General features: G+C 32.4%; 1 long non-coding RNA gene across 1 annotated transcript; it reads left to right on the top strand.

The window, feature by feature from the left end:
• Window positions 1-7561: 7561 nt before the first annotated feature.
• On the top strand, window positions 7562-10517 carry LOC130946362 (uncharacterized). The gene is made up of 4 exons (XR_009072267.1): window positions 7562-7974; window positions 8070-8123; window positions 8200-8363; window positions 10251-10517. It is a non-coding gene; the product is annotated as an uncharacterized LOC130946362 (long non-coding RNA).
• Window positions 10518-14694: the final 4177 nt, after the last annotated feature.

The raw sequence follows: 14694 nt of genomic DNA, 5'->3' as shown, positions 1-14694 counted from the left end.
GACACTAGTTATACTTAGAGTAAAATAGATATTTAAATTAGATAACTATGTCTTATTTATTATCACTAAACATGCAACACAAAATTGTGTATAACTGTGTCTATGTCTATTTGTGTATTTATGTTTTTGTCTTTAAAAGACATTAACCAACCAGAGTCTTAGTTCACTTATTGGTCGAACTATTTGATCTAGTAATAATTAAATAAATATATAAAATTATAATAAAATTTAATTTTAAATAATAAAAACAAAAATTTAATTTTGATGTATTAGTAAAAAAAAATTTTTTTTGTGTATTCAATTATGTAACATTAGATTAGTATAAATAACTATTTTTTATATTAACTATATAAATGATTATTAAAAAATGTAATCGAACAACTATATAAAATAATTTATATTATCAATTGTATTAAAATTAAACTATAAAATAAGTAAATATAAATTTTTTATTGAATAATAAAATTTTTTTACATTATTTAAATTTAAATAAATTATATGAAAATTTCCTGCCTTTAATATAATATATAATTATTAATCCTTAATATGATAAGCATTGTCAGAAAAAATTGCTTTTGTAAAATATATATAGTAATTAGCTTCTATTATATTGTTAGCTCAATAAAAGAGTGTGTAAGACCCTCTGGAGTACTTTTGACTGATTTAGTACAGATTAGTAGGGTTGGTAATACATACTTTATTCACGAATACCCAATTCGATTCAATTCGTTTACGTAGGATAGGCTATTTAATCTGTTACAAATAGGATAGAAATTGGTCCGTGTATACTTGCAGGTAGGGTAGGGTATGGGTTTAGGATGTATCTTACCCACATCTTATATATAACATATAACCTCCCTCGTGTAATAATTTGAAATAACTGAACAATTACTAAATTAGTTAGATAATTTAGTAACTTGGAGCATTAGTTTTTTATTTTATTAATATGTATGAAATTTGGAATGATTGAATTTTATATTTGCTTTGATAAAATTTGATATTTCTACGGATAGGGTAGGATTTAGAACTTTAGGATGCGGATAGGGTTATAGTTGAGAGATTTTCAACCCGCAGGTACGATAGGATAGACTTTTAATGAAATTTTTAACCTGCGAGTAGAGTTAGGATATGATCCAAACCCTACCCTACCCTACCCATTTCTAGCCTTACGGGTTAGACTGAATTTTTACATGTCAAATACTAAAATGATCAAAAAATTCAATTGGACTAATTTTGAATTTGGTTTATCAATTTTTTACTCGAACTGGTCAATTTGGTTTAAATTTGATAACTATGATTAAAATGACTATTGTCATTCCATTTAAGATGAAAGTCATTAGCATTCTAATTACCCTAAATTTTACTTTTAAATTATTGACTTTCCGTGTTAAGTTCACATAATCGCGGTCAACTTATCTACGAGAGATTGCATCTCTCTTTCCATGAGAAACTACATCTCTCTTTGCATCTTTTGTTACTTATTCATAATCATTATCATTAACCCATCTAAAGTATTTGCATATATGAATTTCAATTTACTCGGTATCTTAGATAAATATGAAATAATATGGCTATATCTTCTGTTGTCTCAAAGTTTTTAATCAAAATTTTGAATACACAAAAATATATTTGGCCCATATTCTTTTTCCTCTTTTACATAGAAGAGTTGGAACCATAACTACCATGTGAATGAGACGGCAACCCACTATTAAAACTTTCATTTTTACTCTCCATCATGGTGCCAACACAAAAATTTGCTCTCTAAACAAGTGTGATGGTGCTCCAAAAGAAAGAAATATTTGTAGCTGAGATTCGGGTTAAGATTTATGTAATTGGAAAAAAGACTCATTTAACATATTTTCATACATTTATTAGATCAGTTTTTAAGAGAACATGGTAGACTGTGTATTGTGTTGATACTTAATTTTAGAGGTGTTAAATGAGCGAGTGAACGAGTAAGTTCGAGCCGATTCATCACAAGCGGTGAGCCAAAATTAGAAAAATGACTTAGCTCGTATTTGAAACGAGTCAAAGAAATCTCAACCTGGTTCAACTCCTTCGAATTAGACGAGTTGACTTGTTTGAGTCTTTTTTTCTTTCATAAAAACATTACCTCATAATTTTAGAAATCTTTTTTACTTGATATCCGTACAAGTAAAAAATTTTATCATACCTTCATATATTTTTTTATTACTAATTAACAAGAAAGAGATTTTATATACTAAAAGAGACTTTATATACCCAAAAAAAAAAAGAAAAGAAAAAACGAGTAATATGAATCAACCTCGCTCAATCCAAAATCGTTTAACTTGAGAGTTATATGAGTCAAGCTAAATTTACTCACTTTTAAACGAGTTATAATTTTACTAACTCAACTCACGAGTCATGATTTATTTTAACAGCTCTATTTAATGTTTTAGTTCAGCAATTATTATTCGCGTTAGTTATAGAAGTGACAAAAAGACAAATATAATTTATTAAAATATTTTTTATTGTCTACGATGTCTTCCAATTTAACAAATTATTAAAGATTAATATCATTTATTAATTTTTTTTAGGATTAATTTAAAAACGAATAATTTTTATTGTCCCATAGATTTTATTGTCCATTGCAAATTTAAGGATGACAACTTGGAGTTTATTACACTCCCAACAAGCGAAAGCTACTAATTTAATTTCTGGAAATATAATGCGTTTGTATTTACTATTTATCATCATAAGAATTAACGGAGACCAATTTAAATTCTGATCATAGAGCATAAATGTTGTGTAAACAATTATTTTTTAAATAAATCCCAACCAAATTTTTAAAAGATAATTGATTTTCTGAAAAATAACAAAAAAACACATAAATTGATAGAGCTAACACAAATAAAAAAATGATTAAAACACAAAAAATAAAAATAAAAAAACATAAAATTATAAATAACAGAATACGAAAAGAAAGACAGTGTTGGCAGAGAGAAGAGGGAAAAATGGTGAAGGAGAAAAAAGAAGAAAAATTGTTAATTCACTTAGCACTAATGTAGAAAATATTGGTGAATATTTGTTGAATCCAACCTCTGATAAACATCATGTATCCTTCTTTATTTTTTCAAGTGTGGTAAATGATAATTGATCGGTGCAATTTGCAACGACATCTTAACAGGATTTAATACAATTGTTTATCACCTATTCATAAATATATTATAATTGTTTTTCACATGCATGTCCACTATTTTAATAATCATTTAAAATAATATCTCAAGATAAGGTATCTTTATGGTAACATTTATTTTGATGTACTAGAACAGAGATTGAGAGACTAGTATAAAAATTTCTGTTTCTATCTCTAAAATTTCAGTATTTCAGTACCTCTAAAAAGTAGAGACACAAGGAACTGAAATTTTAGAGATAGAGACTAAAATTTTAATAACATTTTATACCTAAAATATCCTCATTTCAATTTATTTCTTTTGTACAAATTAAATTAGAATTTTATTCTTGTTTCAATTTCTATCTCTCACTTTGCACCAAACAAAATACTGAAATTTATTTCGGTCTCTATCTCTTAGTCTCTATCTCTCGGTCTCAATCGTTCAATTTTTGTCTCTCTACCAAATGCTACCTATGTGTTCTGGTAAAAAATGGCATTTCGAGAATACGAATAAACAAAACAACTACGTTACTAGCTAACGGCTAAGTCATTAAGACTAATAAAGTCATTGACTCACGAAACTGTCAATTCATGGCATTAAAGGAATACATTAATGGCGGTAAATGCTTAATAACGTTACACAGAAAAAACAGAATTAAAAAAAGGAGATCTCAGCAAGTAACAGATTGTTTACTCTAACACTTAAAGTACTACTGACTTAAGTATTGAAATGTTTTGCAGGTTGCCCTCCTAGCCTAGTTCTAACATTGCCCAAGTTAGAATTTCGAATCTCATTAGCTCGTGACCTCCACAAAAAATACGAATATTTGGTGCCGTCTGTGGGGATCCTACGTTGTTGGTTCCATGGCTGACCACAAAATACAATCAGTAATTAACCCAGACACTCCTTTCAAGGAGTAACAAAATCAAGATGATGGACATGAGACCGATCTTACTGCCTCTGCTAATCAGGAACATCATCAAATTCTCCCAGGGTTCGAACGTCATGAAATTCAGGATCCTAGAGTATGCTATTTTGTTGGCTTAGGTGAGGACTATGCCCATGCCATGCAAGAAATGCGCCATTGAGTGCAACAGTTAGAGCGACAACTCACAAAGCGATCGCAATCAATGCAATCTCGTTCCTAAAGTCGTACAACTAGAGGACAGGAACATAGGATTCATGCTCAACATCAGGAGAATGATCCTCATCATTCTCGCTCACCTCAAAAAGATAGGAAAGACTTGCCCCAACGTGATGATGGGGGTCGTGAACTCGAAAGGAAGGTAAGAACTGACTCCCATTCAGCCCAATCTAAAAGGAAACAGACTCCGCAAAGAAGTCGAGTGGTAAACGGCATAGAAATGCTTGGAAGTATGTGATTATGGGTCAAACTCCATTCGCTCCTCATATCCTCTAGGTTCGTTTACCTAAACATTTTAATAAATCAACTAATCTCAAGTATGAGGGTAAGTCGGATCCTCAAGAGTACATTGATGCTTTCGAGGCAAGAATAAATCTCAAAGGAGTAGGTGATACGATCCGGTGTAAGGCTTTTTTCATAACACTATCAAGACGCTATGACTTGGTTCAACACTTTGCCTTCTGAATTCATATCCTCTTTTATTGACATCAAGTAGCAAATTTCACTACTAGAGAACTTAGGTCAAGCATCTGATTTTCTTGGTGTAGAACAAAGAGTAGGTGAGAGCATACGAGATGATTTAGATTGCATTAACAAAGTCTTAGCAAAGGTTAACACTCGAACTTCTGAAGTTGTGTGCTTGTACCTCATTGCTAGTTTGCTGGAAGGTGATTTCGACTAAAAGAAAAAACTCAGCTTTGACATCTGATAAGGCCGGGAGTTCGGGAAAATCCTCAACTCCAAGGTCGTCACCATCACAAGGTGGAAAGTAGGGATGAAAATAGGCCAAGCGGCCTGTCAAGAGTCTGCAGCTGGCCTGGCCTATTATAAAATAGGCACAGACTTAGACTTTTGTAAAAGTCTTAATATGTTAATAGGTCAGGTCCAGACTCACTAATTAGTCTTATTGGCTTGTCAGGCCTACCAGGGCCTGTTAAAACATAATTAAATATATAAATTATTTTTATTATTAAGACAATTATTAGATATTTTAAATCTATTATATTTTATTATAAATACTTTAAAATTTTAAAATTTCCTATAAATATTAAATAAGACATATTACATATAAATATTTTTACTACAAAATAATTTTTAAATAATATTTTTATTTTTGTAAAAAAAAAATTTATCAGGCCTTTTAACAAGCTACAGACCATCCTACAGTGAATATCAGGTCAGGCTTAGTACTTTAAAAAAAACCTATAATAGATTGCAGGCAAGTCCAGGCCAATTAACTGCATGGCAAGACAGGCCTTTTAAGAGTAAAGTCTGGTCTGACCTGACCTGTTTCTACACCTAGTGAAAAGGAAGATAATAAATTTGATCCTAAAGGATTCAATCACTTACAAAGTGATTCTAGAAAGAAAGACAATAAATGACCTCTGAGGATTTATACCAACAAAGTTCTGGAATAAAGTCATGATCTCTGAAAGTTGTATTGTGTAAAACTCGAGAAATTGATAAATAATTAGTGAATAAATTAATTATTAATAAAGAAAATTAGAAATATCATTTTTATAATTTAATATGATAGAGCTAATTAAAACGAAAATTTTGACACTAATTTCAAAAAATTTGGTCCAAAATTGAGTTAAACGGGTTGAACTGATCGAACCGGATACAAAATGGGCCCAAGGCCCAACCCAAGCCAACAATTAATAAGAGTTTCAGCTGCTCTCCCTTGTTTCATAATGAAACACGCTGGGAATTGTTGAAGGAGAGTAAAGAACATGCAAAACTCGTAGTGGTGATTTAAATCCACGTAACTTATGATCCGGAGCTCTGATTGCTGCACCGTTTGCGGCCACGGAATCGTAGCATCAAGTTCTACAAAGTCCAGTCATTAGTTAGGTATGGAATCTACTTTCCAGTTTCAGATTCTTTCCTTCCTAATTTCGAAATTCAATGTGTATCCATGTTGAATCTTGCTTAAATAATTAGTGAATAAATTAATTATTAATAAAAAAAATTATAAATGTGTTTTTTATAATTTAATATGGTAGAGCTAATTATAACAAAAATTTTGATACTAATTTTAAAAAATTTGGTCCAAGATTGAGCCAAACGGACCAAACCAGTCAGATCGGACCAAAAATGGGCCCAAGGCCCAACCAAGCCCACAATTAATAAAAGTTTTAGCTGCTCTCCCTTGTTTCATAATGAAACACGCTGCTGGGAATTGTTGAAGGAGAGCAAAGAACATGCAAAACTCTTAGTGGTGATTCAAATTCACGTAATTTTTGATCCGGAGCTATGATCGTTGCACCGTTTGCGGTCACGCGACCGTAGCGTCGAGCTCTATAAAGCTTAGTCATTAATTAGGTATGGAATCCACTTTCTAGTTTCAGATTCTTCCCTTTCCAATTTTGAAATTCAATGTGTATCCATGTTGAATCTTACTTAAATAATTAGTGAATAAATTAATTATTAATAAAAAAATTAGAAATATAATTTTATAATTTAATATGATAGAACTAACTAAAATGAGAATTTTGATACTAATTTTAAAAAATTTGGTCCAAGATTGAGCCAAACGAACCGAACCGATCAAATCGAATCCAAGCCCATAATTAATAAGAGTTTCAGCTGCTCTCCCATGTTTCATAATGAAACACACTAGGAATTGTTGAAGGAGAGCAAAGAACATGCAAAACTCTTAGAGGTGATTCAAATTTACGTAACTTTTGATCCGAAACTTCGATCCCTGCACCATTTGCGGCCAAGCGACCGCAACGTCGAGCTCTACAAAGTTCAGTCATTAATTAGGTATGAAATCCACTTTCATGTCTTAGATTCTTTCCTTCCCAATTTCTAAATTCAATTTATATCCATGTTGAATCTTGCTTAAAAAATTAGTAAATAAATTAATTATTAATAAAAAAAATTAGAAATATAATTTTTATAATTTAATATGATAGAGTTAATTAAAATAATAATTTTGACACTAATTTCAATAAATTTGACTCAAAATTGAGCTAAACGGGTCGAACCGGTCAAATTAGGCCCAAAATGGACCCAAACCCACAATTAATAAGAGTTTCAGCTGGTCTCCCTTTTTTCATAATGAAACACGCTGGGAATTGTTTAAGTAGGGCAAAGAACATGCAAAACTCTTGGTGGTGATTCAAATCCACGTAACTTTTGATTCGGAGCTCTGATTGCTGCACTGTTTGCGGCTATGCGACCGCATCGTTGAGCTATACAAAACTCAGTCATTAATTAGGTATGGAATCAACTTTTCGCTTTTAGATTTTTCCTTTCCAATTTTGAAATTCAACGTATATCCATGTTGAATCTTGCTTAAATAATTAGTGAATAAATTAATTATTAATAAAGAAAATTAGAAATATAGTTTTTATAATTTAATATAATAGAGCTAATTAAAACAAGAATTTTGATACTAATTTTAAAAAATTTAACTCAAAATTAAGTCAAAACAGGCCTAACCCGTCAAACCGGGCCCAAAATGGGCCCAAGGCCAACCCAAGCCAACAATTAATAAGAGTTTCAGATGCTCACCCCTGTTTCAAAATGAAACACGCTGGGAATTGTTGAAGGAGAGCGAAGAACATGCAAAATTCTTGGTGGTGATTCAAATCCACGTAACTTTAATCCGGAGTTTTGATCGCTGCACTGTTTACGGCCATGCAACTGCAGCGTCGAACTCTACAAAGCCCAATCATTAGTTAGGTATGAAACTACTTTTCAGTTCTAGATTCTTTCCTTCGTAATTTCGAAATTCAATGTGTATCCATGTTGAATCTTGCTTAATTTTGATGTTTTAGTTCAAATTAGCTTGTGGGTTTTGTTGGGTTTGACTCACTTGAGCTATGAGCAAGGTAAAAATCCTAACCCTCTTGTGAAATTGTGAGATTTTGAGTTTAAAGATTAATTATAGTGATATATGTTATTTAGATTGAATGTTGTTGGTAGAACATCAAATTGGAGGTCAAACTTGTGAAATTAAAGCTTTGGATCAATTTCTGGAAGCTAGGTTTCATTGATGAGGGGCGGTGGTTGATAGCTTGTGTTGCGGGGAACGCTTCAGGTGTTCCGAGTTTATCGAAAAATCGGCCAATGTATGGTTTCTGTTTCTCATAGCTAAAATATAATGTGTCGTGAAAACTTAAGCTATAGTTAGTTGAATCTTGTGTTTGATATATATTATGTTAATTAATGTGTTATGTTTGATTGATGATCATTGGTCATGAGGGAATTTGATGATGGTGGAAAGATGATATTTGAAGTGTATGATGATGTAGGTATTGATGAGTATGTATATTGTTATATTGAACTTGAATTGTTGGATATAATCATGATGATGTATATTAAAGATGTTGTGTTAAACTTGGGTTGTTGGATTGAAAACTTGATGGAGATGGTAAATTAGTGTATTGAGGAATGATGTGGTGTAGTTGAGTTTAGTTTTGAGCCACTATGGTAAGATTTGGTAAGTTTTAAAAGTTGAGGTTTGGCAAAATTTTGCATAATCTGGTTTTTTAGTAGCAGTTTTGGATGCTTTTTGGTAATGATCTAACCATCAAAATTAGATGAAATTAATTTTCCTTGAATCTTTGTGATGTGTAGATCCATTCTAAAAAATTTGGTTAAATTTTAACGGTTGGATTAGGAGATATAAACTTTTGAAATTTGTTACTTTAAAACTGATTTTCTGCTGCTGCATAATCAAACCAGCATCTTTCCAAGCTTATATCTCCCAATCCTGATCATAATTTTGAGTGGGACCAAAACGACATTGAGACTGGGTTTATTTTCTTGTTTGTGTAGAAATTTCAGACTTTCACAAATTGTTTTGAAGAAGTTGTGCTTGTTTTAAAAATAGAGCTCTTAGCTATTTTGACAGCAAAACTGGTTTTTGAAAGCAAGCTTGTAATTAGTATAACTCTCTCCAGAAAAATGATTTTTCTATGGGACTTTGAGTGATTTAAAGCTTTATAAGTCTAGTTTATTTATGAAAAATTTCAGATACATCAAGTGAAAATATGATTTTTGGTAGATTTTCTAAGAACAGAGTAGCTTGCTGTCTTGGTGCAGAGCTTTCAAACTTGAAATCAGTTTTTGCTAGAGAAAATGGTTTTCTTTTTTATTTTATTCAACTTAACTATTTCAAATGGGTTCGGATCTATAAGATACTTCCGTTTTGGGTCTGGAGACGGAGAATTAGACTTGTAATCTTCTGTGGACGGATTTTTGGAAAAAATAAAGTGTGCGAAAATGATGATGAAGTTATCAATGATGACAAAATTGATAATCAATGATTGATAGTGAATGAATGAATGAATGAATGTAGTAAATGAATCATGGATGGAAAATGTTGGATGTGAGTATGCTTGTATTTTTTCTCTGGTTGTAAGGGTGACAGGGCACTAATACCCTCTAATAGTGACAGGGCACAGATACCCTCTAATGGTGATAGGACATAGATACTGTCTAATGGTGACAGAGCACGATTCTCTCTAATGATATTAAGGCACAATAGAAAGATTGTACCTGAGTTAGCTACCGGACACGTCGGGTTGGCTTGATAATCGACAAATGAGACTCATAAGCCAATAGGACAGGCATGCATTGTATGCATATATATGTTTGTTTGGTGTGTTTTGTTTGGAATGCCTAATTGATTGCATCACTACTTGTTACTTGTTTATCTGCTGTGTATGCTTTCCTTGTATGTTATAATTGTGTTTGTAACAATTGTTTTCAGTGGCGGTTGGGAGGTTTGGAGGAGTTGGATAGGAGAGTTTTAGATAGAACGAAGACACTTAGTTTGTTGCCTAATTCAATTTTATAGTTTAGTTATGTTATAAGGTTTCTTTTATATGTCGGAAGTTCTAGGATTGCCTTCTGCTTACCCAAGACATTATATGTTAGATATGTAGGCACTATTACCATGCTGAGAATCCCCGATTCTCATCCCATACTACATTGTTATTTTTTAAATGCAGGTTGAGAAGCACCACTCTGTATTCTGGAGAATCTGATGAAGCAAAGGACTCTTGGGACTCAGGGGCGTATTTTGTTTATATATGTATATAGATTCTCCACCTTGTATCTTATACTTGCCCCTCCTAGAGGTTGATTTGAAAAAATAGGTTTTGTAAACGGTATTGAGAGTCATGTTTGGGGATTCTCATGTATATATATGTATATATATTTATATGCTCTGTCCGGTTTTAACTTTGCGAGCCGGGTCAAAAGCTTTGTTATATATATCTTTGGAATTCTTCTCTTATACTTATCGTTTATGCGTATGTTGCGATTTCGGTTTAATGCTTTTGTTCTACCCTTTCCTTCAAAAGCTCCTTGCTATAAAATTTCTTTCAACTATTATTATTTATATATTTTGATTTTAGAGGTCGTAATAACTCGCCACCTTAGTTTTATGATTTAAGCATAAGACTCTGTGTGGTAGGATATTACATTTTGCCACTATTCGAGAAGATCAGGTAACTAGGGGTGTAATCGGTTCGGTTTGGTTCGGTTTTGGACCGAAAACAAACCGAACCGACCTGATCGGTTGAACGTTAATATCAACCATTCGGTTGGCTGCTTTCTGGACAACCGAACCGAACCAATAGCGGTTTGGTTCGGTCGGTTTTTTCGGTTTTTTTATACCTAATAAATGGAATTTAAAATATCATAAAATAAAGTTTAAAACCTTCAATAAACCAAAATAACAAGAGTATATCACATCCAAATCCAGTACAAATTCAACTTAATTAAATATAAAACAAAGGCAATTATAAATGTCTAGCAAAACAACAAAAATAAACACACTTTAAACCACAACAGTCACTTTAAAACAAATAAAAACCAAACAGCCAATCAACCACCATGTTTAATCTGAATCCACACCAGACTCATCCTCATCTTCTCCGGTTGGTGCAATTTCTACAAAAATAAAACAAGAAAATCAATATAGATTATAGATTATAAACATAAACCATGAAAGGAACTACAAATTTCTTTTTTCCATACCTAATTCAAGTTTCTCAAACTCTTCAATAACAGAATTTAAATTCATTAACAGCTCTAACAGTCCACCAAAACAAGCATCATTAACAGCTCAAACAGTCCACCAAAACAAGCATCATTTAATACTCACCAACTGCCATATAATCAACAGAATTTAAATTCATTAACAGCTCTAACAGTCCACCAAAACAAGCATCATTAACAGCTCAAACAGTCCACCAAAACAAGCATCATTTAATACTCACCAACTGCCATATAATCAACAGAATTTAAATTCATTAATAGCTCTAACAGTCCACCAAAACAAGCATCTTAAAAATTTAAGGAATAAAAGGTGAAGGAAGTAAATGAGGTCAATCATCATATGGGACAGGTATTCCTGTAAGCATTGATTGCATGCCAAGAACATGTTTCATAAAATGGCACCAAAGAGAAATAGGAACAAATTTTTAACATCCTTTTCAACAATTCCAAGTAGCAATATGAAATAATATGCAATTTCACTTTCAAAACCATGACAGATAAAAAAACAACTTTCAAAACCATAATAGATAAAAAACAAGGCAAATACAATGAAAATTATGGACAAATAAAATAAGCTGTAGTCGGGTAGAACAACCAGCTTTGAAAGTTTTAGAGAAATCATAAGGAACTATATTCCCATCTTTAATGATCAAATAACAGCCAAATAACTTCAGCGTAAACAAGCTCTTTGATTATTAACATAAATATTTTTACATTTTAATCAATGTAAGGATGTTGAAAAGACCAAAGGAACCAGTAACACTTCACCCAATTTAATTTGTGTTCAAAGTGTTTCAACAATCATATATAAAGGGCTTCAAAGTTACTACTTTTCTGTTCATATATTTGATAGAACACAATATTCTTGCAATATAGAAATGGATTCTACTATCTTTATTCAACCACATAGTCATGCAAAAAGTAAATTCTTTATCGCCAAATACAAAAAGTAAAAACAGATACCAAGATCAGATTGCATAGTAACAAGAATTTTCTTGGAATTGAAGTTCATAGAACAGATTCTATGCAGTTTGTCCCAAACAAAATATATAATAGACCTTCTATCAAAATTGGAAATGAGTGAAGCTAGTCTAATGCCTATCTCAATGATTTCATCCCTAAAATTACTATCAACTGCCACTTTTAGCCAGTTCATGCATAGTCCACTAAAACTGAATTCTAAAGCTTGACAGCTGGTGAAGCAGAGATCACATGGGTTTAGAATCTACTTCAAAAATTAAAAATCAAACTTCATATTACCTCACAAGCAATGTATTCAATGAATATCTCTATTTTTCATCCAGGAAAAAAATTAAAATAAAAAAATAAAGCGATGCATTATCCTGTGAGTTCTTGATGCAGCCAATACAAACAGAATTTCTAGCTACAGAATTTCTAAAAAACATAACCACAAAGGCACAAACAGAATTTCTCAAAATCATAACTACAAACAGAATTTGTAAAAACAATTGTTCAGGTTAAATCAAGCACAATATCACTAAACAGAATCTCTAACAATAATTGTTCAGAATTTCTAACCTCCGAAGAAGACATTGTGGAGTTGCTTTCTGCAGGAGATGGCTTGGTGACAGGAGTGCTGCTCGGCGCTCGATTTGGACTGCGACGGCCACTGGAGTCTTGCTTGGCGACTGGACTGCTGCTCGGTGACAGGACTGCTTCTCGGTGAATGGATTGCTCCTCGGCGACGGCGACCCAGCGAGGCAGCGACGGCGACCCTGCGATGCGACCCTGCGACGGCGATGACTGAAGACAAGAAGAGAGGAAGAGAAGCTAGGGTTCTCCTTCAGGGTCTCCTTCTCTCGAGCATGGTGGAATCGAAGGTGGAAATGTGGAAGTGTGGAACCGTGGAAGAGAAGAACAGAGGAAGAAGGCTAGGGCTCCGGATTCGCCATTCGCGTAAAAGAGAGGAAGAAGGCTAGGGTTGTGTGTGAAGTTGCCCTTTTATACCTAGGTTAAAGGGTAACTTGGTAAATACACACGATTGAACCTTCATTTTTCGGTTCGGTCCGGTTCGGTTCGGTTTCTGCCGAGTCAACCGAAAACCGAACCGAACCGATCGGTTTACTTCGAAAAAAACCAAAAAAAACCGATTTTTTCGGTTTTCTAATCGGTTGTTGTAAAATTCGGTTCGGTTCTGCAGTAATTTTCGGTCCGATTCGGTAATTTACACCCCTACAGGTAACTTATAAAGTGTAATAAAGCAAGTTTGACCTTAAAGGATAAAGTCAATGATTCTACTGGAATATTTTTGATAGATTTGGACTCCTGAGTTTAAGAAAATCCGAGACCAGAATCCAATTCAAATTTGAAGAGCCTAGTTTAAGATTGCTACTCGAAAGTTCTGATCATCGTATGGATCTTGACCTTATTAATGAAGTAAGGTCAACAATCAATTTAGTTGAACAAGCATTGAAGCAAAGAGTTGCAAAGAGGTATAATACCAAAGTCATACTTATAAACAAGCTCATGTCGTCACCTCATTATCTCGAGGAAAGTTAACCCCACTTGAAAAGGATCCTTTTATGGGTAAAGAAAATCTAAGTAAAGGGGCATATAAGTTAAAAAACTTAAATGGTTTCGAGGTCCCAAAAAACATAGAATGCTATCTATCTCAAAAAGTGGTATCTACCTCAAAATGTATTATTCTTAAAAAATTATCGAAATAAAGGCACTCTTTTCCTATTAACTTATGTTTGTAATGAGGCCTAAATTCTATGTTTATTTGTACCTGACTTCGTTGGATAATTCAATTTAATATATCAAAGATTGTCAATTGCTCCATACATTAATGTTTATTATTGCCTATTTAATGTGCATAAATGTTAATGCCGGCATAACAAATATTTAAAATACATTCAATATCATTATCGGTACAACGGTAGTAACTAATATTAATACCAAAAAAATGGTAGAAACTGCTGGTACAATGATAATTAAATGCATTTAATACTAATATTAGAAAAACGGTAGAAAGTAAAAGTGCATGTTGTAAACTTTAATGATAATAAAGTTTTAAGTGAACTTAGCCTAGTTATCTAGAGAAAAGTTCAAAACAGCTAAAAAGCTTCTCGAAAAAACAGGAAAAGAGCTTGTCTAAAAAACAAAAAAAAAAAATGGAAAAAGAACTTCTCAAAAAACGAAAAAAAAAATACTTGTTTACAAAGGCAAATAAAAATATTAAGTGCATAAACTTAAATTACAAATAACTTAAAAAAATTTTATGAAGATCTTTATAAGATCTTTATCACTTTTCCATTAACAATCTTCTTGAAAGTATTGACTTCGGAGACGTGCAAGTTAGGAGTTAAGAGTTTCACTTGCTCACGCATGTTATGCTCAGATTCTCAACTTTTGTATCAAAAGAAGTCC

This window comes from Arachis stenosperma, chromosome 8 (genome assembly GCF_014773155.1).
Source record: "Arachis stenosperma cultivar V10309 chromosome 8, arast.V10309.gnm1.PFL2, whole genome shotgun sequence".
In the NCBI taxonomy this organism is placed as follows: Eukaryota; Viridiplantae; Streptophyta; class Magnoliopsida; order Fabales; family Fabaceae; genus Arachis; species Arachis stenosperma.
The sequence above is the reverse complement of the archived record's forward strand: the minus strand, read 5'-3'. Positions and strand labels throughout refer to the sequence as shown.